This window comes from Martes martes, assembly GCF_963455335.1.
Source record: "Martes martes genome assembly, chromosome: 1".
Lineage (NCBI taxonomy): Eukaryota > Metazoa > Chordata > Mammalia > Carnivora > Mustelidae > Martes > Martes martes.
The window spans coordinates 84694503-84718724 of record NC_137888.1 but is presented as its reverse complement, the minus strand read 5'-3'; the positions used below and the strand labels follow the sequence as shown (position 1 = coordinate 84718724).

The window sequence follows — 24222 nt, the reverse complement described above, 5'->3', positions numbered from 1 at the left end:
CGGGGAGCCTGCTTCCTCCTCCCTCTCTCTCTTCCTGCCTCTCCGCCTACTTGTGATCTCTGTCTGTCAAATAAATAAATAAAATCTTTAAAAAAAAAAAAAAAAAAAAAGGCATTCCAGTTTACTAGAACTGTGTCGCAAATACTAGACAAGGTCTTTCAAACAAATACACTGTCTGCGCCGTCTTGAGTAAGGCACTAATTTTCTACAAAACATGTCCTATTCTCATGAAGGCTATACTGGTCTCAACTTCACCACAAACCTTTTTTTTTTTTTAAAGATTTTATTTATTTATTTGTCAGAGCATGCACAAGCAGGCAGAGTGGCAGGCAGAGGCTGAGAGAGAAGGAGGCTCCCTAACAAGCAAGGAGCCCAATGCGGGACTCAATCCCAGGACCCGAGGATCACGACCTGAGCCAAAAGAAGTGGCTTAACCCACTTAACCACTCAGGCATCCCACCACCAACCTGTCTTAAGCTGCAGTTTGTCTTTGCTCCATAACCGTTCCTTTGTGTTTGACACTGCTCTTAAAGATTTCCAAACTTCTTGACAAATCTGGTATGCTGAATTCACTTCGGTATCTTTGCAGCATCTGGCAATTTTAAACTTTTTCTTCAAAGCCTTTCTTCCTTGAGCTTCTCTGACTTGTGCATTTCTGGTTTTCTCATACTACAATTCTCTCTTTAAATTATCCTTTCTCCTCCATCTGATGAACAGACCGCATTCCAAGTCTTAACCAACAGTTCTGCATAACTGATTCTCAGATCTCCACTTCTAGTCCCTGTCCCCAAAATCCATTTAGGGTATAGCCGATAACAGATACTTATCTGGCTAATTGTCTCCTCAATCTAAATATGTCCAAAACAGAACTCAGCCTCTTCCAAACCACCCTCACCCCACAACCAAACCAGCTCCCGTTCTCAACTTCTCTGTCTTCATCAACGCCACCACAGCTCTCTCAGTGACTAACCACTCTGCCGTCACCTTGGCGTCTCTGACTCCTTCAGCCATTAAGGTACTGAAATCTATACTTATGGAGACGAAAATCAGGAAATGATCTACAAAATTGGAAGAAAAAGAAAAGTGCCACCACGAAAGCAAAGCGATTAAAGAAAAAATAGGTTGAATATTAAAATATTGGGATTTGTCAAATAGTACTACAGTTTGAAAATAGATATTTGTAATTATGTGCTATGTAAAAATCCACATGTGTGGCTATCATACACATCCAATTACCATCACCTCCATCTTGGAATTTCTTGTCTTCATAGCCATCCTCTCCTGTCTACTCACCAACACCATTCCTCTAGTTCAAGCTTTCCTCATCTCACATCTTAACACATCTTGCCCCTCTTTCTCATCCACTTGGCCCATCAACCTCTGACATCAACCAGTGATTCAAATTTATTATACCATTCACTTGTCCAAAGACTTTCAATGACTCTTCAAACTCCTTAGTCTGGCACATAATCTTTTTTTTTTTTTTTTTTTTGGCATATAATCTTATATTCCATTCTGCCACTGGGACTGGGGGCCCTTCCACTTCAGATACATCCTCACAGTTCACAGATTGAAGGTGCCCATGCATGTGTGATATCAAGAAATGACTGGTGATTAAATTCACACCTACAGCTTCCTTTTTATTCTTTCTCTCCTCCTATTTTTCTCTTCATAACTTTTCTTCTTTTCTACCACTTTCTTGTACTTCTTTTTCATCTGCTTCTCTATGCCAGTGGCACCAACAGCAATTTCTAATCCACAGTATTCTAAGCACTAAAAAGACTGACCATTGTTCTAGTCAATAGTTATCAATAAGAAAGACTCAGATATGGGGTGCCTGTCTGATGCAGTCAGAAGAGTACGTGACTCTTGATCCTGGGATGTGAAGATTCCTTAAATAAATAAATAAACACTTGGAGAAAAGGAAGAAAGAAAGAGAGAAAGACTCAGAAATAACAGAATGGAAAATGGAAGGAAGGATATCTTAGCTGTGGAATAACCATATACCCAAGCTTCTCATAGCAATCCTAAAACAAAGTCAGGAGTGATGCCGTACAAGCTCCCATATCTGCTGACGGAGGCCTCACTGAGGATGAAGAGCACGCCTTGCTGCCCATTTATTCAAGAATACAAAAGTAGCATGAATATAACTTCTCTCAGTATAGTCTTCTAGAGACTATATCTCATCAGAAGCTAGACAGAGCCCTGAGTTTTCCTCTAGTATAGATAAATATCACTTGGAAAAGAACTCAATATAAAATAAAGGAATCTTGGGAAATTTTTAAAATTATTTTCCCCTCCCTCCAACAAACCAAAGATAGTTTGTCTTTAGAGAGCCTGTAAGTTGTTGGGTTAGAAAACATACTTTCTCTGCTTTTCATAAATTTCACATTTCAACTACATTTTCCTCTTAGGCCAGATTTACATCTTCGAAGGAAAATGAATTTCCTTTCCCATTTCATAAAACGTTCTGTTTTTCACGGAAAGAAAATATAACGAACAATTCTCACTGTACTCACAAATATTTAAAGCCCCGAACTGAGGTCTGTGGATTTCACCTAAAAATGAAACTCCTGTTGATTGCAGATATATCATACACATAAATACAGTTCACTCCTTTCTCCTTAGCCCTGATACTTTTTACTCCTAAGGAAGAATCAGTTTAATTGATAACCAGGTATTTCTAAACTTATCCTTTCCTCGATCTCTTCCTGAGTTGAAGGAAAAATTGGGGGTTCTATGCAAAAGGCAAGACCATATATGTATTCTGACAGTGTATCTTTGTGAGGATGCAAAAAAGCAGAGGAGAGAAAGATGACTTCTCCGTAACTGAGGAGTAGTGTTTACATTTAGGATTTCTCTTCCTTTCAGTTTTTGACATACAGTTAAATACACCAAACTTCCTAGAAAAAAAAGAACCCAAAACATTTATAACCTTTCATTGCTCCCATATCTGTCCACTGGATCAAATGTGAGTCCTCATTCAGAGCCCTGCCCTAGGCAAAATGTAAAATGTTTGTTTATTTTAGCAAAGCTCCCGCTCTGCATTCTTTACCTTTATTCTTTACCCTTCTCTTTGATTGTAACTGTATATCCCAGAAATCTGGTGCTCCTTGCACAGCCCCGGGGAATAATTTCTAATGGAAAATATTAAATATTATATTTTGAGAATATAAGGATATTTGTTCATGGGAAGAATATTTATTACTAAGCACCAACTATGGACCACTCACACCTTCCTCAAAATGTCAATCATTATTCCTGGAAAAGTTCTGCAATCAAAATTTCTTGTTTTTATTTCCTTTAAAAACTGGATTAAACAGATTTCTCAGAACTTTTACTATGCTAATGAGCCCCCAGGACTCTACAAGAGGCAGTTCGGGCATGCAGGGAATCCCAGACTTGTTGGACCAGGGCTATTTTCAATGAACATCTATCTGCTGCTCTGCAAAAGGGTGTGGAAGAAGCTGTGCTCAGAGAATTGAGAGAGCAGAGAGCACCTATGTTGGAGTGGAAGAATTAGAAATAGCCTCATGGGAGAACATTTGAGCCAGGTCCTAAGAATGGATAAAATGTGACTGCGGAAACAGGAAGAAAGGCAGAGAAGCCACATGCGGGGCAGTCATGGGCAGCACCTCTCAGAACACTCTGTGTCATCTCCCTGCCCTGGGCTCTGGGACGAACCTACTCAGAGGCAGATCTATTGTTCAGACCCCACCAAGCCCCAGACAGGCATGAAGACATAGCTCCAACGAGGAAGGGGAGCAATGAGACATAAGGCAGGAGAGAAGAAGCAACTTCCTAATAGAAGGTTGTGCGGTGACTTCTCATTCTCCCCTACTTCCTTCCAAATATTTCCTCATGTAACTCTCTTTGGTCTAAGCAAGTTAATATATCTTGCCAGTTGCTGTTTTTAAATGACAAATCTTTTTCTATGTATCTATAATCAGAGTTTCCCAAATGTGTAAACTATACTACCACCCCACTTTGTTTCAGATATAGAGATCTGCATGTCGAATTTTCAAAAATTATAGCTTTCTAGCACAAAGGAGATGTACACTGTGTGCAGTGAGTTCCAATGAATCAAAATCAACCCCTTCCCTTCGGAATCTCTCAGGCAGGGATTATTAAAGAAAAATATTTTTGAATTTCAAAATAAACATTTTTCTTAAATGTATGCACGAAGCTAAACCAATGGGCTAATCTGCTCTAGAAGTATGAGGAGAGGGGTGCCAGGACGGCTCAGTCGATTAAGCATCCCACTCTTGATTTCAGCTCAGATCAATGATCCAGGGTCATGAGATTGAGCCCGCTATGGGCTCTGTCCTCAGTGTAGAGTCTGCTTAAGATTCTCTCTCCCATTCCCTCTCCTCTTGACCCTCCCCTGCTCACACATTCATGCTCTCACACTCTCTCTAAAATAAATAAATACATCTATAAATAAATAAATATTTTAGTATATGTGTTGCCGAAGCAAGCACAATAAATAAATAAACAATAAATAACAATAAATAAACATATGAGGAGATAAGGAGTACTTGTTAGTATTCCTAGAACAGTGCTTTAAAAAACCCACTTCAATGCATATTTATTGAAAAACAACAATAAGAAACTTGGGGAAAATAAAAGCCAAAGAAAAAATTGAAAGTACCAAGAGATAACTGCTATTTAATAATTTCTTTAAAATTAAATGTTGAGGGATTCCTGGGTGGTTCAGCTGTTTAAGCATCTGCCTTTGGCTCAAGTCATGATCCCAGAGTCCTGAAATTGAGTCCTGCTTCGGGCTCCCTGCTTAGCGGGGAGCATGCTTCTCCCTCTGCCATGACACTCCACCTGCTGTGTCCACTCACTCTCTCTCTCTGACAAATAAATAAAAATCTTCCAAAAAATAAAAATAAATTTTGATAATTTAAAATAGATTTTTTTAAGTTGTGGTAAAATATACACAACATGAAATTTGTTCTCAACTCTTTCTAAGTATACAGTTCAATGGCATTTAATTATATAAAATTGATTTTCACATACAGAAAACTTGGGTTTCTCAGGCCGGTTCAGAAGAGCCATCTGGCCCTTAAACAAGAACAACAACATTGTTGTTATCAATCTTAATTGATAATACATAGGGGGACAAAAGGAATATCCTCACAGAATACTTAAGTAACATCTTAATAAAGACTTCTACCCTTAAAGGGAAAATGCTGCATGAATAAGAGGCATTATTAAACATCATCTACTTTCTTACAAGGTTGGCAAGGACCTTCTCAGCATTCAGGATTCTTCACTTCCTGCTAAAGGCAGCCACGTGCTAGAGGTGCGGAGCCTTAAGTCAGCATTTGCTACCCATACTCAGTGTTAGAGATCTTGGCAAGCAGCCCTGTTGCTGAGGTCATACACCAAGCAAGCACTGCTGTCAGGTCAGGCTTGCCCCGTAGCCTTACCCTTCCAGGAACAGGAGAACAGCCTGATCTTTGCACACACCTCTCAGAACCTCATAGGTTGAGTGTGGGGGGTCCATAGGAACAAACTGTCAAACCTTTCCTTGGAAAATCAAGCACTGCATAACTACATTGCCGGAAAACCTCTCAGCCCCAATCATTCCAAAGCAGCAAGTTTTAAAGAGACTTTTTGTAAAACCACACCCACAACTTCAGCCCAGGTATTCTCACTCCAGAATGCATGCTTCTGAGTCCTTCCGGTATAAAGCAGAGATGTTGTCTATTTTGCTTTATTTAGGAAGAAAAGGAAACAACAGTTTAAATCCCTTGCCTGAAGTCACTTGGAAATCACAGTGACAACTTAGGAAAGGGACAATAAAGAAGGATCAAATTCTTTTTGACCCTGCTAACGCACACACTGTCTTTAAGGAAGGAAAAAGAGGAGAGAAGAGGGGAGAAAGCATAGTTCTTGGCAGTAATCAAAGGCACACGTGTTCACAAACATTTGGATTAAGTGCCCAGTACTTACACTCAAAGACATGACTATCTTCAGACAGCTGAGCAGCCCCGAAAGCATCAGAACAGTGAACTAGAAAAAATGTCCTCATCGAGTTCTGAAGCCAGGGCTGGCTCTGGAGGAACCACAGCGGTACCAGATCCAGGGGAACCTGCTCTGGGGCTGAAGTGATGAGATGACGCCTGCTCAGTGCCAACCAAGTGCCCAGCATGCCCTCTTTGCCCATTGGCAGACAAGCCTGTTGCAATCCTTTTACAGCTCTTGACAGGCTTTACAAATGGTCAAGAATTATGATTTGCCATGATCCTATAAGTGCAAGGAACAGAGTCACAACCCTGAAATCCCGAAGAAGCTGAGGCTTTAGAGAAATAAAGTAACTTCTCGTGAGGTTCTCGGGTAGAAGCTACACAGCCACGAAGCAGAATCAGGTCCATCCAGCTCTGAAGCCCACGCCTTTTCTACTCTTCCTCTGTGCTTAACTTCCCAGAGGGCACAGTTTAGAAAGTTCAGTTTAAGCTCATAAAGAAAAAGATCTTATATTAAAATGGGAGTTGGCAAACTTTTTCTGTTAAAAAAAAAAAAAAGTGAATATTTTAGGCTTTGCAAGCTATGCCAAATATTTGTTTTTGTCTTCTCTTACAACCCTTCAAAAAACATAAAAACCACTCTCAGCTCCTGAGGCTATATGAAAACCAGCCAGGGCCCAGTGTGCTGAGCCCTGTGTTGGAACGCAGGGTCCAAGCAAAGCTCAGTGATTCTGATGGATGAGAACTGTGGCACTGACTCAATGTCTTAATTTACCAAGGTGCTTTTTGCTTCCGGATGGGGAGAAAAGAGGAAGCTAGGAGAGAATCAGTACTCAATCTAGTCACTTCACATACATTCCATTATTAAGCGTAGAGAATAGCAGTCCCTTACTCAAACTCCTTCATTAGAGTAGTTTTAGAAGCTATCCTGCATTTATTTCATTTGTTTCTTCTTTCTATATCCATGCCTTTGCCTATTCCAAGTTGGGCATTCATCTGTCACTAAAAATCAGTTCTGCAGTCTAATTAAAACTATTTCAGAGGGCTATAACATAATGAACAAGAACATAGGTAGATCTGAACTGACCATGGGTTCTTTCAATATGATCAAAGGCCTCTGGGGTTCTGCTGTTTGAAATCATAGAAAATATTTTCCATTCACTTTATGACACTTGTAAAACAGGCTTTTGAACACTCCCTGCAACTTACAATAACCATCAAGTCAACCTAACAGATGTTACAAACTGGATCCAGTTAATCAACACTAGAGCACATAATGAAATGCATTTCGAATGACATTCAGATTTTGCTATGCAAGGAAAAATAATGTTCAATTTACAACCTTCTTAATTGTCTTAGATACTGAACTTGCATCCAGGATTTGCTCTCAGGCCCTCCATAAAGCATACACTAGCCCTGTGCCCTGTCAGTTGGCTGACTAACCTCTGCCTTGGTCCGGGCAATACAACCTTAGTGCCAGGTCCAAGTGTTTCTGGTTAAAGTATTTTCAACTCTGCTGATTCATGCCCAGCTGCTTGGTAGCTACAGAGTGGAAGCAGAAGATGGCCACTAGGGACCAATTTAACAGCAACAAATGTTATTTTCACTGTTAAGCTAAACAAGTTGGAAGCCAGAAGGCGACAGATTCCAAAGACTGGTACCTTATCTCATAAGGCTGCATGTAGAAAAGGACCACATAGCCCATTCTATAGGTAAATAAATACAGGCTAATTTTAGCCACAGGAACAGTTGGCAAATTGGAACAAGAGTGAGAGCAATTAAAATATTCCCTTCTTGGGGTACCTAGGTGGCTCAGTCGTTAAGCATCTGCCTTCAGCTCAGGTCATGGTCCCAGGGTCCTGGGATCGAGCCCCGCATTGAGTCCCACCTGGAAGTCCCACATCGAGCCCCACTTCAAACCCTCAATGGGCTCCCTTGCTCAGCAAGAAGCTTGCTTTACCCCCTCCCTCTGCCTGCTACCCTCTCTCTCTCTATCTCTCTGTCAAATAAATAAATAAATACTCTTTAAAAAAATAAAATAAAAAATAAAATCTCCCTTCTTGGATTTTGCTCCCTTTGTCCAATTGCATAATCCCCTCCCATGAAACCCAGGGCAGTCAAAAAAAAAAAAATAGCTGGCCTAAAACCTACTAACACAGATAAACAAAGACTGGAGAAAGTGACCAACCAAAAAAGCCAGTAACACAGTGCAGTCAAGCAAGGGAAGTGCTTCCTTGTGCACAAAGGGCATGGCAATTTCAATCATGATGAAGACACCAAGCAGAGAAAGGAAAGGAATCAGATTGAGTTCTTCCTAAGGACTTGGGAGTGTGCTAGGCATTTTACATACAGTATATGATATAATCATCATTAACTCGTAAGATAGGAATTAGTATCCCATTTTACAGATGGAAAAACTGAGCCTCAGAGAGAAATCTTCTCTAGATCACACAAGTAGGAAGTACCAGGGCTGGCACTTGAACTGAGTCTGTCTGGGATCAAACTTGCCCCTTCATTCCATCAGACTCTGTCACCCACAGGAAAAATACCAACCTCCCAAAAGAGAGCATGGAGTAGACAACATTCGGGAGGAGTCAGACAGGCCAGTAGTATTGGTAAGCAGCAGGTCTCCAAGCTCAGGCCAGGATCTACCGTCCCAGGAGAGAGACAGCAAGAACAAGCCAGGACACGAGTGCCACAGGAGCAAATGACATCATACTTGGCACCAACATTCTTCCCAAAGTCGGTTCCCAAGGCCCCACACTATCAACATGAAGCTAGAAACCAGGGTGCCAAGTATGGAAGTAGGAGAGCTGAGATTCAGTGGGCACCATGGGAGTCCAGAGGGGTCACCTGTCTTGACACTAGGTAACCTGGACTCCACTGACTAAGAGGCTGAAGCTGTTTAAATACTGTCCATCTTGGCTCCAAATCGGTTCAGGAACTCGAGCTGAGTCTTCAGATTAGAAACGTGATGTGGTGAAGAACAGGAAGCAGAGGCTAGGGTTAGCAGCAAGAACTGGCAATTTTTTACTTCAGGGCCATGGCAAATACAATCAACTCTCCTTTCCATGACATCAGGATGATAACCTTCACAGAGGGCCAAATCTCCACAATTAAAGGAACAGAGGGAATCAGGATACTAATCTAAGCAAAAGAAAAAAAGGAGTATTTTTGCCAGAATTAAATCAGAATTTTGTTTGAATTTCCAAACACAGCAGCCTCGTGCCAAGAGAGCTGGGCCTTGGGAGCAGATTCTGGGAAGAACACTGGTGCCAAGCACACCAACATTAGCAGCTGGCCTCGCTCCCCTGCCCTTGCTGCCAGCTCTCTCACCCTTCTGTGGGCTACTGCCTACCACTTCTTTACCCAAGCCTTCCAAGCAAACATATGAAGCCAGTCCTGGATCATGTGAGGCAGAAGGGAAGGCAGCTGGCAGCAGAAGCAGTCAGCAGAAGGCCAGGTGTCCAGGGAGCAGAAAATGCCTCCAATGGCGACCTTCCTCTCCTCTCCAGAAAGAAGGAACTGCTCTACAAATATAGGGTGGGCAGGGGCAGGATTTCAAAATTCAACCCCTGATTCATAAGGCTATTACTGAAGAGAGATCCAGCTAAGTGTGCCAGGCTGACTAGGTGATTAATCAGTCCCTTTCTCTGCTCTGTGACGGAACACACGGTCTCAAGACATGAAATTATATCCCAGGTGTCCTCAGGTCCCTGAAGGTGGCACTCAGGCTGGGCAGAGCTTTGGGTCTGGCCCTTCTGGGCTGGCTGCCTCTCTCTTCAGGACAATGCTACTGCTCCTGGCCTGGAAATGAGCCAGCGGGGGTCAAGGGCTGGGGCCGGAAAATGAGGCCACAGCTCCTGGCCAGGGCTCCCCAAGCAGCTCCTGCATCCCTCCAGAAGCCCAGCATCTCCCCACCCTCCTACCATGAGGAGTAGAATCCCTGGGAAGAGAGGTCAGAACAACCAGATCCCTCCCTCCTAGCCTCTGTTAACCCAAAGAGGAAAACAAGTGGAGTAAACAGAACATTTTCAGAAAAGCTTAAATACTACAGCAGTAGGTACTATTGCTAGAGTCAATCTAGATTTATTTCCCAGTAAGATAAATGGGAACTTTGAAAAAAGATACTTGCTCAGATATAAAAGATTAATTGGAAGAGATTTTCTAATCATAGAGATAAAAGAAATCTCAAGAAGTTATCCAATCAGATAGTAGTCAATCTTCATAAAATTCTCCTAAAAAGAGACCACACACCAGTTAATACCACTAGGAGTCTTTATAAACAAGAAATGATTCTTTAGACATAAATCCCGAAAACTCCCTCAATTGTAAACCAAATGCCTACTACCTCATTCTCAGTGGAGACAAAAATTACCATCCACCAAAAAAAAAAAAAAGTGTGTCCATACAGAAATTCTTTTGCCTCAGTCTATTCTTCTTCAACATAAAGACAATTCCAAGTCATAAACGTTTCCTCAATTCTTTCACTATTTTCTTCCTCTTTTTTTTTTTTTGCTGAACCCTCTCCAAACTAATCATGAGCTCAGGACTGATCATTTAATTACTAGACAATGCAGCTGGTGATGCTTTCACCAAGTTAAAATGGCTTTTATCCCAAGTGTGTTTTCCACACGACACCAATTAATGTTTTGGCTTTGTCTATTTTCCAACTAGCAGTTCCAATATAAAACAAAAAAGAAAATGCAGAAAAGAGAAGCAGTTGGTATTGGAAACTCAACAAATGCCTGAGCTAATTTACAGAGTGGCTGAAAAATAATTCACTTGAATTTTAAATCAAAATGCAGCAACGTGGAAAATGGCACATGGCTACACAACATAAACTACCAAAATTATAAAAAGAAAACTCTTAATGTACTGTATATGATATCGCCGATTAGCTATCTGTCACCATTATAGCTTGCAAAATTATCTGACTGTTGTAAGAGAAACTGGTTTCTTGAAAATAGGTTCCTACTTATTTAAATGCTCATGTGTTGCCAAAGTTAAGTAAAAATGTTCATCCCAGGTGGACTCTCTTAAGATCATCATGAAATGTTCTAATCCCAAACTAAAATCATGGCAAATTTCTTCAGATTGCCCTAGTCAAACATCCTAGACCAGTGGCTTTCAACTTTGGCTGCACCTTGGAACCACCTAAGGAACTGTTCAAAACTACTAATTCCTGGACCCCACTCTCAGAATCTGATGTAACTGGTCTGGGGTGAAGCTTGGATACTGGGATGGTTTAGGGCTGTCCAGGTGATTCTACTGGACAGCTAAGGGAGAGAAGCCACCGCCTTACACAAAGTTAAACCTATCGATTAGTAAAATCGATACTAATTAGTTATTAGTAAAACATGAGCCAAGAATTGTGACTGAGTAAAAGGAAAGGTGTAGGACAGACTCTGCCTCCACGGCCCTTAATCTAGGGGAGAGAAAGACACGTAACTCAAGAGCTGCCACACAGCATGCTGTGCTATGACCTCGGCACAGAGAACAGCAAAGGGAGCCTGGGGGAAGGGCATCTCACACAAACAGGCAGAGAGGGAGTGGTAGCTTCTCAAGTACATGTGACCAAGCTGGGTCTTGAAGGCTAAGCAAGAGTCTTTCAAGCGGAGATAGTAGGGAACGCATCACAAGAAGAGAGCCTAGAATGTACAAAGGCCCAGAAGCTGAGAAGGACGATCCGATCCCCGGTGGTCTGCAGGTTGGTTTATCAGGTAAAGCGGAGAAGGACATGAATACAAGAGGGCAATGGGGCTGGAGGGGTTTTCCAAGGTGCCTCAAGGGCCCAATGGATAATGTAAATGGACCAAGTACTCAGAGTGTAAGGCAACAGTTGGTTTGGCAGCCTGCCCAACCCAAGGGGTAGGGGGGCTGTTTCTTCTTAGCTCCAGCCAGTGTTAGCATAAAGGCTCAATATTGACACAGTTTCTATATTTTCAAGGGATGCTGAGAATCTGGTCCTTATGTAAACTTTACAGGTTTTTAAATGCTGAGCAGAACAAATAAACAAGACTACAAGCCAGACACTATCTACGGGCTTCAGGTATGGGCTATACCTTTTCATTACATTATGAAAAATTACTAGGGATTTGGTTCCTTTTTAAAAAAAGATTTTTATTTACAAGCAATCTCTACACCCAATGTGGGACTCGAACTTACAACTGATCCACCGACTAAGCCAGTGAGGCACGCCTTAACTGAAGGATTTTAAAGGGAAGAAGGGGGTAGTGTCCAATTTAGATTTCATGTTTTCAAATATGAAACTGAACTTCAGTGTTGCAGACAGCAATCTGACAAGTCCGCCAGCACAAATCTTTACCCCACAGTAATGTGAGTCGAGGCACCACAGTTCTGAAATTAGGCCCCTACTTTTTCATTTCTCAGACTTAATACAGGACCTTCGGACTTTTAACTGTAGGGAGTAAAAACAACTCGGCAAATATTAAGATGTAGGTAAAGACTACACTTATTAGGCTTCATGGGATTTGAATTACAGATGCCGCTAGAGTACAGAGGTAGTAATAAAAAAAAAATCACAGATGATCTGCCAAACTGGGCTAGGGCTCTAGGCCCTGGGCACTGATCCTCTGTAGGCTGGGAACACAGCCAGCTACCTAGTCGGGACAGCTTGACTGGACAGGGTGGAAAAGCCAGATGCCAAGAGAAGGTCACCCAGTCCCTAGAGAGGACTTTGCTTCTTCCATTTGGCCCCCTCTCCAATCTCCTCCCCAAAGTCAATTTCCCAAATGTAAGGGAGGAAGCAGATTCCTTACACGTCATGATCAGTTGTCAAATAACGTAAGGGCCAACCGCAAATGTGAATTCTCTGCCCCCTCTCTAGCAGTTGGTATCTATTTAAAGTCACAAGACAAAGCCCCATGCATGGCAAACAGCACTTACAGAAGATCCTCCAAGATAACTAACACATGGCTTAAATGTGGCAGAGGTGTATTTCACAAATATAGTTGTCCATAAACAAAATACAGAAACAAGAACATTTGTACGCTCTCACAGACTTGATTAGGAGAAAAAAAATCCTGAATCAAAAACTGGGCAGTGGTAAGGAACACATCATAGACATAAAGCTACAATTTATTCTCAAATCAAATAAATGGACAGAAGGACTGTCCAAAGAAAGACAGACCATTTTTTTTTTTTTGAGAGCTACCTGATTGATTTATTTCTTCAAGTTTTAACAAAAAGAAAAAACGTATCATTACTATGTCTGGTAAAATGCCTGGAGTCTCTGCATGCCATTTCTAATTTTAGATATGGAAATGGGATTCTCTCAGGCATTCTGACTTTCAAAGAGTGGTTGTTGAACTGTGAGATATTAGAATCTCTGAAAGCTTGAAATTATACAATAACATTTATAATTCAGTGAAAACAATTGTCCTCTCTTTCATAAGAAAGAGGTTATTTAAATTACATTTAACAATCCCTATGCTGAGTCTCTCAAATATTTTTAAAGATTAAATATTACATAGACTCAAAAAAGACCTCTAAAGGCAGAGAAGGGAAAATACCTTTGACTATGAAGACTCTGAGCTTAATTTGAAAAATTGTTCTCCATCCATCAACTGTCATGCATAATTAAATAGCTAAATAAAGAAATAACAGCAGTAAAATCTTTGAAGAGGTTTTTTTTTTTCCAGTGAGAAAACAGTCACCTTAGGGAACCCATAAAGTATGTATTAGAAAGGATTATATATTAGAATGTATCTTATCTACACCTGTCTGCCATACTATTTTCTTTTTTTTTTGATATGGAAATTAATATTTGTGCAAAATTACCAGTGGTTTCTTTCAAGTATGGGACAAGTTTTTAATTTCCAAAACTTGATCGAAAGAAAATATAACTTTGATTAAACAAATCATCCATGCTTGAATGGGTTGGTCCCACCAAGGAATGAGGTCTACATTAACACCACCACACAGAAAAGAGGGAAAATAAGTATATGCCTGCCTATGCCGGGTTGCGGGGTGGGGGGAGGCACAAACAAACAAACAAAAAACACCCAATTCTTTTTTTTTTTAAAAACCCAATTCTTTGTATTATTCCTGATTTAGCTTCTGAGTAGCACCCTAAGTTCCTCCGATGCATAATTTACACTGAGTGTTGAGTTAACCCTAGGATTTGCTTTAAGGCTGTAGCCAGACCAGCTGGCCAGCCTGGTTTCTTACATTCACCTGTGTAGGCTTTCTGAAAAATCTAGGAATCGTGCAGTTAATTCATGGAGGGATTTTGCAATTCTCTTTCTTAACAGAGTCCATGTTCTACCTCCAAAGAGGCTATACAACCATACCAGTGTTATGAGAAGTGAGATTTTTTTCATTTAAATTTGTTTAATTGTACTTTTTTTAACCAAAACTCTGTATTTGCTACTTTTAAAAAGTACATTGCCCCAGCAGGACTATTGCTTTTTGGGGGATGAAAGTGAAATTAAAACGCAGGTCTCTGACTTTCCAAAACCATACCATAACACACTCTCTTCTAGTATGACTTTAGTAGGCACATTTACAATTTGTGCACCTTTTTTTATCTGTATTTGTGTATCTATATTTGTATCTGTTTTCTTAGCTGCATCTGCCACCCACTTGCTCCTCTACAGGAATGCTGTGAGGGCTGAATGAGAACAGGGCTCAGTACACATTAGTGTCCTTCCTATCTTTCAAGACCCAATTGCCAACCTTTTTTTTTTTTTTTAAGATTTTATTTATGTATTTGACAGACAGAGATCACAAGTAGGCAGAGAGGCAGGCAGAGAGAGAGAGGGAAGCAGGCTATCTGCCGAGCAGAGAACCCAATGTGGGGCTCGATCCCAGGACCCTGGGATCATGACCTGAGCTGAAGGCAGAGGCTTTAACCCACTGAGCCACCCAGGCGCCCCAAGACCCAATTGCCTACCTTTTTAAAATGAAGGAATTCTGGGGCTCCTCAGTGGCTCAGTGGGTTAAGCCTCTGCCTTCAGCTCAGGTCATGATCTCAGGGTCCTGGGATCAAACCCCACATCTGGGGAGCCTTTTTCCACCTCTCTCTCTGCCTGCCTCTCTGCCTACTTGTGATCTCTCTCTCTGTCAAATAAATAATAAAATCTTTTTTAAAAAATTAAAGTTAAAAAAATTTGAAAAAATTTAAAAAATAAGTAAAATGAAGGAATTCTAACAGAGTGGATTTTTAAAAAAGATTTTATTTATTTATTTGACAGAGAGAGAGGGAACACGAGCAGGGGGAGTGGGAGAGGGAGAAGCAAGCTTCCCGCAGAGCAGGGAGCCTGCTGCAGTGCTCAATCTCAGGACCCTGGGATCATGACCTGAGCCAAAGACAGATGCTTAACGACTAAGCCACCCAGGCAACCCCTAACAGAGTGGATTTTTGCCTGCACAGGATCACAATGGTATCTTTAAACTCTGATTCTGAAGTCTGGTTTGCAGGTTTCTAACCACTAGCTTATATGCCATACTACAACCTAGCCACACAATGACTACCTCCCTTCTCTACTAATCACATGACCCAGCACTGTCACAGATCCCAGAGAACGCCTAGAGTGGAGCTGGGGACCGTGGGTAAGAAAAAGTAGAGCAAAACCACGAGGGCAGAATTGTGAGAAAGCTACAGCTTTTGGAACATTGCAGAATCAAAGAGACAAAGATGAGTCTTTCCAATGTAAAGAATCGGTTCAGGAAAGAGAAGTTTGTAGAGTTAACTCCCAGGAAAAAACATCTATGTAGGGTCCTGCTGGGCAGGACCCTGGTTAGCCACCAAGATGACTTCTATGAAATTACAAAAAACAGCTCTGGTATCTCTGAAGCTGAGCAGGCCGGGGGGAAGCAGTGAAGGGGGTGGAGACTGGAGCTTGCATTCCCAGTGACCAAGACCATGGAAGGATAGAAATAGCTCCAGCCCAGATTAGACAGTGGCTGGAAGTAGGAGAAATTGGAAGGAGAGCTGGAAATGGGTGTACAAACTCAAACTCTGCATGACACAGAGCTAACCAGGATTAAGCAATGTGACTCTATATAACATCCTACTTTGTAGATAATACAAGCCCCCAAATTCCCATATACTATGGAGAGTTAAATTTATCTCAGGCTGAGACTCTGTGAGAGAGGAAAAATACTAAAACAGAAATGTGCTGGAGGAAGTGGACACAGTTCGGAAAAAAAAAAGAAAAGAAAAGAAAAAACAACCTGCTTGAGTCCCTTGAGTACAGTAAAGAGAGGACCAGTTCCCGTGGCACAAACAGCCAGGCACTGCCCTGCTGGTGGTCTGTGCTATGCCAAGCTGCATCACCACAACACAAGAACCCCTTGGCACAGGGGAACAAACATAGTTGGAATTATTTGCTGATGTACATAAAACTCAGAAAATACAGATGATTCTGCTTTAAACAGTCCTCATTGTGGGAATGGCTATGGACGGGCAATCTTACATCAGACCATGTTATCCATCCCAGGGTTCTAGACATAAAATATTACTACTTCTCCAGCCCCACGGGATATAAAATCCACTTACTTAACAAATTTTCCTTTGTTCCAAGTGCGAAATGTCCTTCAAAGCAAAGGTTTTATTTTCATATTTCAGAAAAAACTGGTCCTAAAAATAGATAAACCTTCAAGATAAAAATCACAAATGTTTGGGATAGTGTTGGTAGGTACAGTAAATAATGTGGTAAATATTTTTGCTTTTTCTCTTATTACCAAAAGGACAAAAAAAAAAACCTGACCATATGAATATTAGTAAACATTTAATAAATCTCATCATTCCCACACTGAAAAGACTTATTTATAGGTCTTTTTTTTTCTCAAATAAAGTACGAAGCAAAGTATAACACTCTCAGAACAGGCGGTACTAAACAAAAAATGAAAAACATTATGCAATCTCATTTAAAAAAAAAAAAGTCCAGAAGTCATGAACTAGTTCATTAAAAAAATCACTTATCTAAGTTTGTTTAAAAAACTGCTTAAACTGTTTATCATTGTTCTCTACCTGAAATAAAAAGACAGATAATACATGAAAGTCATTGAATTCATAAGGATACCAGATTTTCCTGTTCTTAGAATGCTTTCTTAATCGAAAGGAGGCCAGGTACAGAATCAGAGGTAAAGCATATATAAATAGAGCAGAAATAAAACAGCATCTTAGGTGAAAGTTTTAAAGATTCATGGCAAGGGGCACCTGGGTGGCTCAGTCAGTTAAGCGTCTGCCTTCAGGTCAGGTCATGACCCCATGGTCCTGGCATTGAGCCCCAGATCCTCATCGTCTTTGGGTTCCCTGCTCAGGAGGGAATCTGCTTCTCCTTCTTCCTCTGCCCTGCTCCATGCTCTCTCTCGCTCACTGTCTCTCTCTCTCTCCAATAAATAAAATCTTAAAAAAAAAAAAAAATACTTGGCAAATCATTTGGCTGACAAGTGTAATTATCATCAGATTGCTAAAATTAAAATGACCACAACTCCAGTTGTTTAAATATTGCATGCTACTTAATATTTAATTTTTCTTTTAATTTTAATTTTCTTTTAACTTTAATTTTTTAAATTTAATTTAATTTTCAATATTTAATTTTTTTAAGATTTTATTTATTTATTTGACAGATAGCGATCACAAATAGGCAGAGAGGCAGGCAGAGAGAGAGAGAGGAGGAAGCAGGCTCCCTGCTGAGCAGAGAGCCCAATGTGGAGCTCAATCCCAGGACCCTGGGATCATGACCTGAGCTGAAGGCAGAGGCTTTAACCCACTGAGTCACCCAGGCGCCCCTCAATATTTAATTTTTAAAAAGCAATTCAGATTTTTCCCCATAGTAGCCAACTGGGTTTTGATCACAAACTATTTCTTGACACCAATTTAGGTTACTGAGAAAATCTACCTCAGTGTATCATGTATTTCAATTTCTCCATAGGAAGGAAAAAGTACTGGGATTTTGACAATCAGCTGAAGGTCACAAAAAATTGATATAAGTAGAATATAGGACTCTCCCTGTTTTCCCAATCCACCATACAACAGTGACCTACAGACAAGAATGTTAATGATACAATTAAAAGTTCTCTAAAATTAAAACTGTATAAAGGAAGAAAGCCTCAGAAGAAATTGTATTTTAATATAAAACAGTGAAGGCTAAAATTGGTCACCTTTAAGTTGAATAAATATATTAATAAAAAATATTTTGAGGCAATAATAATGAGACAATTTAAATATTTTAACTATTTTTTTAAATTCAATCCAGTGTTTTTTCTTGAAAAACTCAAAAATGTAGCATGAATAAAAAATAATATGTATTTATTCATGCATCTAACAAACATTTATTAAGTACCAAAACAGGCCAAGTATTGTCCTAAGCCTGAGCAATATGGCAATTAGCAAAGAATCCCTGTCCTTATGAGGCTTCTATTCTAGTGGGGAGATATAGATGGTACAGAAACAAAAATATAGCAATAGATGCTGAGTGGCATGGGGAAAAAATAAGCAGGGCAAGGAAGTTAGGAAGTGCCAGGAAAGGGAGCAAGCCCTATTTCACATACGATGGTCGGAGATGGTTTTCCTTTTTTTGTTGTTTAAACATTTTATTTGTTTATTTTTTTTAGAGAGAGAGAGACTGTGTGTGAATGTGCCAGGGGAGGACCAGAGGGAGAGGCAAGAGAGAATCTTTGCAGACTCCACACCCAGCACAGAGCCCGACACAGGGCTGGATCCCACGACCCTGAGTTCGAGACCTGAGCTGAAATCAATAGTCAGACGCTTAGCCACCCAGGTGCCCCCAGAGAAGGTTTTTCTGATAAGTGACATATGAATAGAGACCTGAAGGAAGTGAAGGAGCAAGCCATGTGGATATCTGAGAAGCATGTGCCAGGCAAAAGGAAGAGTAAATGCAAAGGCCCTGGGGCATGAACACACTTGGGGTGTTGAGGCTTAGAAAAGATAGGCAGAGTGAACATAGGGAGGAATGGTAGGAGAGGATGCCCTTTTGTTCATTCCGAATTATCCAAAGTATGCGGAATTGACTGGCTTTAGTAGGTGAAGGATAAGAGAAGTAGGAAGGGAGTGAAAGGACAGGAAGCACACTTCACTGAGCTCCTACCAAGTACCTGTAAAAGACATTATCTCATTTAATCCACATTCCTATCCTGTGAAACTGGTGTTGTTAACACCTGTTTTACAAATGAGGCGCAGAGAAGCTAGGAAACAGAGCTAGGAATGGGTATAATCAAATTTAAATACAGATCCTTCCAACTCCAATGTTGGAGCCCTTAATCATTATGCTCCTCTGCTTCCCCAGGACAGCCAAGGGTACCAGCTGCAAAAGGGAGAGCATTCAAATTAAATGAGTCCCACAGAGGGAAAAATACAGTTACAAAGCTGATACCCATGCAATCCTTCCATGTATACGTTCTACTCAGGGTTTCTTATTTCTTCAGATCACTCAAAAGAAGACAATGTGTTAACTGATGTAAAAGATACTTTCAAAAATTGAGGATGAAAGGTAGATTTGGAAGCAGAGTAGCAGAGATGCAACCCCAAAATACCTTCACAGAGTCTAGGCAGCTCATTCTACCCCATCCCCCATCCCCACCCCTAACTCCAGCCCCTGGTCAGAAGCAACCTCTTAACCTATCTTTTGGATGTATATATATCCAAAAGGAAAAGATGATGGGAGCAAGAGATGATGCTTGCGGGTTTTCTTTTGCTTTACTTTATTTTTTCATAACGGCATCTAAGCAAACGGCATGAACCTTTATCGACAACATACATAAGTGTTCAAAGAAAGCCGTAGAGATTTATTCCTTTAAGTATTCCCAGGCCAAGGTTTCCTAAACTCTCAGCTTTGAAATGGAAGAGGTAGAGAGGAGGAAATCTGTGACTCCTGGTTGGTTCCCTGATTGAAAAGAAAGTATTCCCTTTCATGGCTTTAAGTTCAGATTTAGGGGAAAGTAGTAAAAGGATTTCCCTGAGATCTACCCCTTTAGGTCTTTAGGGAGACAACTAGTTGAAATCACTAGCACAAAATCACTCTGAGATCAAAGAGCTGTAAACAAAAACTGCTGGGGGAGCCCTGTGAAGATTTAACAAAGAGGGAAGTGGAGGAATGTTCGTGGTTTTCTTAAAAGTAGATAGAAATATAATTAAGCAGTGACAAGATAGTTTAAATTCACCTGGGGAAATGTACTTAACTTGTAAATATAATTTGAATTACTTTAAAACTGTTCAACATTGTGTCAAGATAAATTCCCTACACAAAGTTATTCATTCCTCTTTTATCTTCTAAACCAAATCCTGAAACACCAGAAACAGACACAAACAATGTCTCTGAAAGAAAAGGAGGCTGGTGGTGATGCATGGCACTGACGAGTTAAACATGACAGTCAAAACTGGGGTCTGAAGTTTGTCTTGCTAACTTTAGAGCAGTGGTTCCCACCTAGGGGTGATGTTTGCCTCCTGAAAGATATTGGTAATGTTGAAAACAGCTTGGTTTGTCACAGTCTGGGGTGGGGGTGTGGGTTGAGCAGGAGCCAAGGATGTTGCTAAACATCCTACAATGAAAAGGCCAGCCTCCACGACACTGAAGAATTCTCTGGCCCAAAAGGCCAACCATATCTAGGTTGAGAAACCCTGATCTAAAGTTAATTAGAAAAAGAGCATATTTGTTGTAGATAGATAGATAGATAGACAGACAGACAGACAAAGTTGGAAAAATTCTTGGGGAAAACAATACTTACTGATGGACCCACATTTTGAAGATGAAAAGGTACAGCAATACATTACAGAGCCTGTTGTCTGGGTGGGATTTCCCCATCCGCCAGTCCATCAGTAACATTTCTCCCTAAAAGTGTTATTCCCTACATGGTAGGGTGAGGTTCACCAGCTAACGTACAAGAAGCAGCTTTTTGTTCAGTTAGATATGGCCCCAGTCAAGACAACCAAAACTAATCTACCAGGTTCAGCCACTGCCTCAAATCAGATCATGTTACCATCACCCCCAGGGTTTCTTCTTTCCATAAAGTGGAGGTAACTCTTGTTCTCAGAGGGTGTTGTTTGGATTAATCAGCCCATTAAGAACTGCATGTTTTATAATGAGCACAAAAGAGGCTAAGTGTTTTTAGATGTTACAAATGATGTCTGTTGCTTGGAGCACTTGAAAGGATAATATTAAAAGATGCAAATCAAACTACAAGGTGAGCAACTTCTCTTCCCCCAATCGCAGACCAAATGCCTTTCTGTGAAAATTCTGACTTAAAATTTCATATTATTTGCATGTGGCTGGAAGCTAGAGTTTTATCATGAGGACAGCTATTTGCATGAAGACACCTGTCACAGCAGGGTTCTCAAAATACTTCAACGAAATCAGAATGTATTTTTCCCAATCACCAACTCTCAGATTTAATATCTGATCTTTACTGTTTAGAACAGTTTTAGAACTGTTTAGAACAGTCTTACAAATAATTTGACATCCCAGACCACAGAACCTGAACGTACATAACACATTAGAACAATTTTCCCATAAGCCAAAAGTTGAACCTTTCAAATAACAATAACAAAATCAAAATTCAACTTCTATAAAAATCAACCTATAGAAGAATTAAATTTCATGGAAAATAGCATGCATACCACTTTAATAAGCTGAAATTAAATAATGTGCACAACCACCGTACACATGGAAAAAAGCAGCTCTTACTATATTTCCTATCACAAAACACGTTTGAAGGTTGAGGATGAGGGGGGCGGTTGGGAGAAGACTAATGGCTTTTCATTCAGCAAGGTTACCAGAGGTCACGTCCCACTCCACAGACAGCAATTTGAGACAGAAACGTGTAAATGCAGCCTTTGAGTTATTACAGTCCCTCTCCCCACCAGAGGACTCTGTCTCAAACTATGGCCCCTTCAGGTCCCATCCAGCTCCAAGATGCCATTTTTCTAATATTTGAAAAAGGTTAACAGATTCTAATGACTTGCACATTTCAAATCTTTTCTCTTTCTGTCAAAAATTCCTAAATCTTACTCCATGCTCAAGGAGGCAGAGCATAATTCCCCAGTCCTTAAGTGTGGACTGCACATAGTAACTTCTTTCGGAAGAGCTCAGTATGAAAAGGGGGGAAGGAAGGGAAGCGTAACTAACTCTATGATGATAAACATTATCTCAATCAGATAACTGAGGTCAACAGCAACAGTCGGAAGTCATGTTGATTATGTACCCTTGATACAACGTGGTTAAGAATGGCACTTTAGCTCTATGGTCTTCTTCCCTAAAAAACTGTAACCCCAATTTAATCATGAGAAAAGCATCTGACAAACCCAAACTGAGAGCCATTCCATAGTGAGCTTTCCTGGTTGGTAATCATATACATCAATGTGCCTCAGGGTGATGCTTCCCATCTGGGACCCTCCCACACCTGGCCCTATGCATCACTTCTGCTCTGTATTCTTTATAATAAAACTGTAATCATAAGCATAGCACTTTCCTAAGTTCTGGGTCATTCCAGGATATTACTGAACCTGAGGAGTAGTTAGTGGAAACCTCTGAATTTATATAGCTCCTTGGTCAGAAACACAGGTGGACTAGAAACCCCGGAGCCTCCGGCTGATGTATCAAATGAGAAGAGTCTTGTGGAGAACTGTGACCTCAGCCTGTAAGTGTGCACTAACTCTGGGTCAGTAGCATCAGAATTGCTTTGCAAGTAAAAATTTCATTTCCTAACAATGTATCAATATTGGCTCCTCAATTTTGACTAAGGTACCATACTACTGTAAGATGTTAGTAAGGGCAGAGCTGGATGTAGAGTATGTGGGAACTCTCTGTACTAACTTTACAACTTTTCTACAAGCCTAAAACTACTCTAAAAAATTTATTTTAAAAAATATGCCTTTATCTTTATTCTAAGCTACCATCAAATATGAGTGACGTTCAGAACAAATTCGTTACTTATGTGGTCATAACTTTTCATATTATGCCACACTATCCCAAGAAGAGTTATCATAAACTAAATGTCACTAAGAAAAATAATTAAAAGTTAATTATATGAGCATATTACTTTAATTACCTCTCATTACCTAACATAAAAATTAGTTATGTGTATTAGGCCTCACTTTAATTTTTAATCCACTTATTTCACTATATTAAGATAAGGCTCTCATTCTCATTCTCCCTGAAGGATAATATTATGTGTATTATCTGGGTGCATGCTGAGATTAAACTATTACCACAATAGTTCAGCCATGATAATTAACACACATCCATAGATTTTAGGCTTAGAGAAACTCCAAACTCCCCTCACACCAAACTCTAGATGCTGGCCTATGAGGGTCCTCCAGATCTGGCCCTTGTCTGAATTGTTAGTTCCATCCTTCTATTCCTGGAGCAGAACAAGCTCACTACCACCTTTCTGCTCCCCGGTGCCTCTGCCTAGAATGTTCTACTTCCAGATCTTAACACTGCTGGCTCCTTCTTATTCAGGTCTCCGTAAAATGTCACTTTTTCCAAGAGGCCTTTCCTGTCCATCCAATCTAAAGAAGCACTTCTAACCCTGGATTTCTATCTCTCCTTGTTTATGTTCTTTTTTCTTTTTCTTTCTTTCTTTTTTTTTTTTTTTTTTGCCACATTGCTAATCACTCATCTGTTATTTTCTAGGTCTTTTTTTTTTAATCTCTTTCTACCTATGCATTAGAATGCAAATTTCATAAAAACACAGACACTGCCTGCCTTAATTGTTGCTCTAAGCCCCCTGGAACAGTGCCTGAAACAGAGCAGGTGCTCAATAAATGGTTTTTGAATGAATGAATGAAGTGAAACCAGACTTAAAGAAAACCATGCAGTAAAACTAAATTATACGCTATTAAGGGAAAGGAGTGAATTTATTAAAAAATTCATTAAATGCTAATCATGCTCCAGGTTCGTCAGATACATTATCTCATTAAATCTTCACAAAACCCTGCAAAGTACATATTATTATCCCTATTTTCTATTTACAGATGAAGGCTGAAAGAAGTCTAATAATCAGTTCAATGGCAAAAGTAACATGACTTCACATCTCATTGATTCAAAGCCTGTGTGCTCTTTCCACTCCTTCTTTAAGGCATAAAACCAATTCTTCATGTATGACCCTCTTTAAAAAATGGTCTCATGACAACTGGGAATCTAGTAGAATGCCATCCGCAGTGACTGTGTTATGACCTTAGCCTGATAAAACCATAAGAGACTCTTAATCTCACAAAACAAACTGAGGGTTGCTGGGGAGAGTGCGGGGTATG

At 40.3% G+C, this 24222-nt stretch overlaps 1 protein-coding gene across 1 annotated transcript in view; it reads right to left on the bottom strand.

The window, feature by feature from the left end:
• Positions 1-24222, bottom strand: part of PPM1L (protein phosphatase, Mg2+/Mn2+ dependent 1L) — a 292725-nt gene that overhangs the window by 232419 nt on the left and 36084 nt on the right. The gene's annotated exons all lie outside the window — the stretch shown is intronic.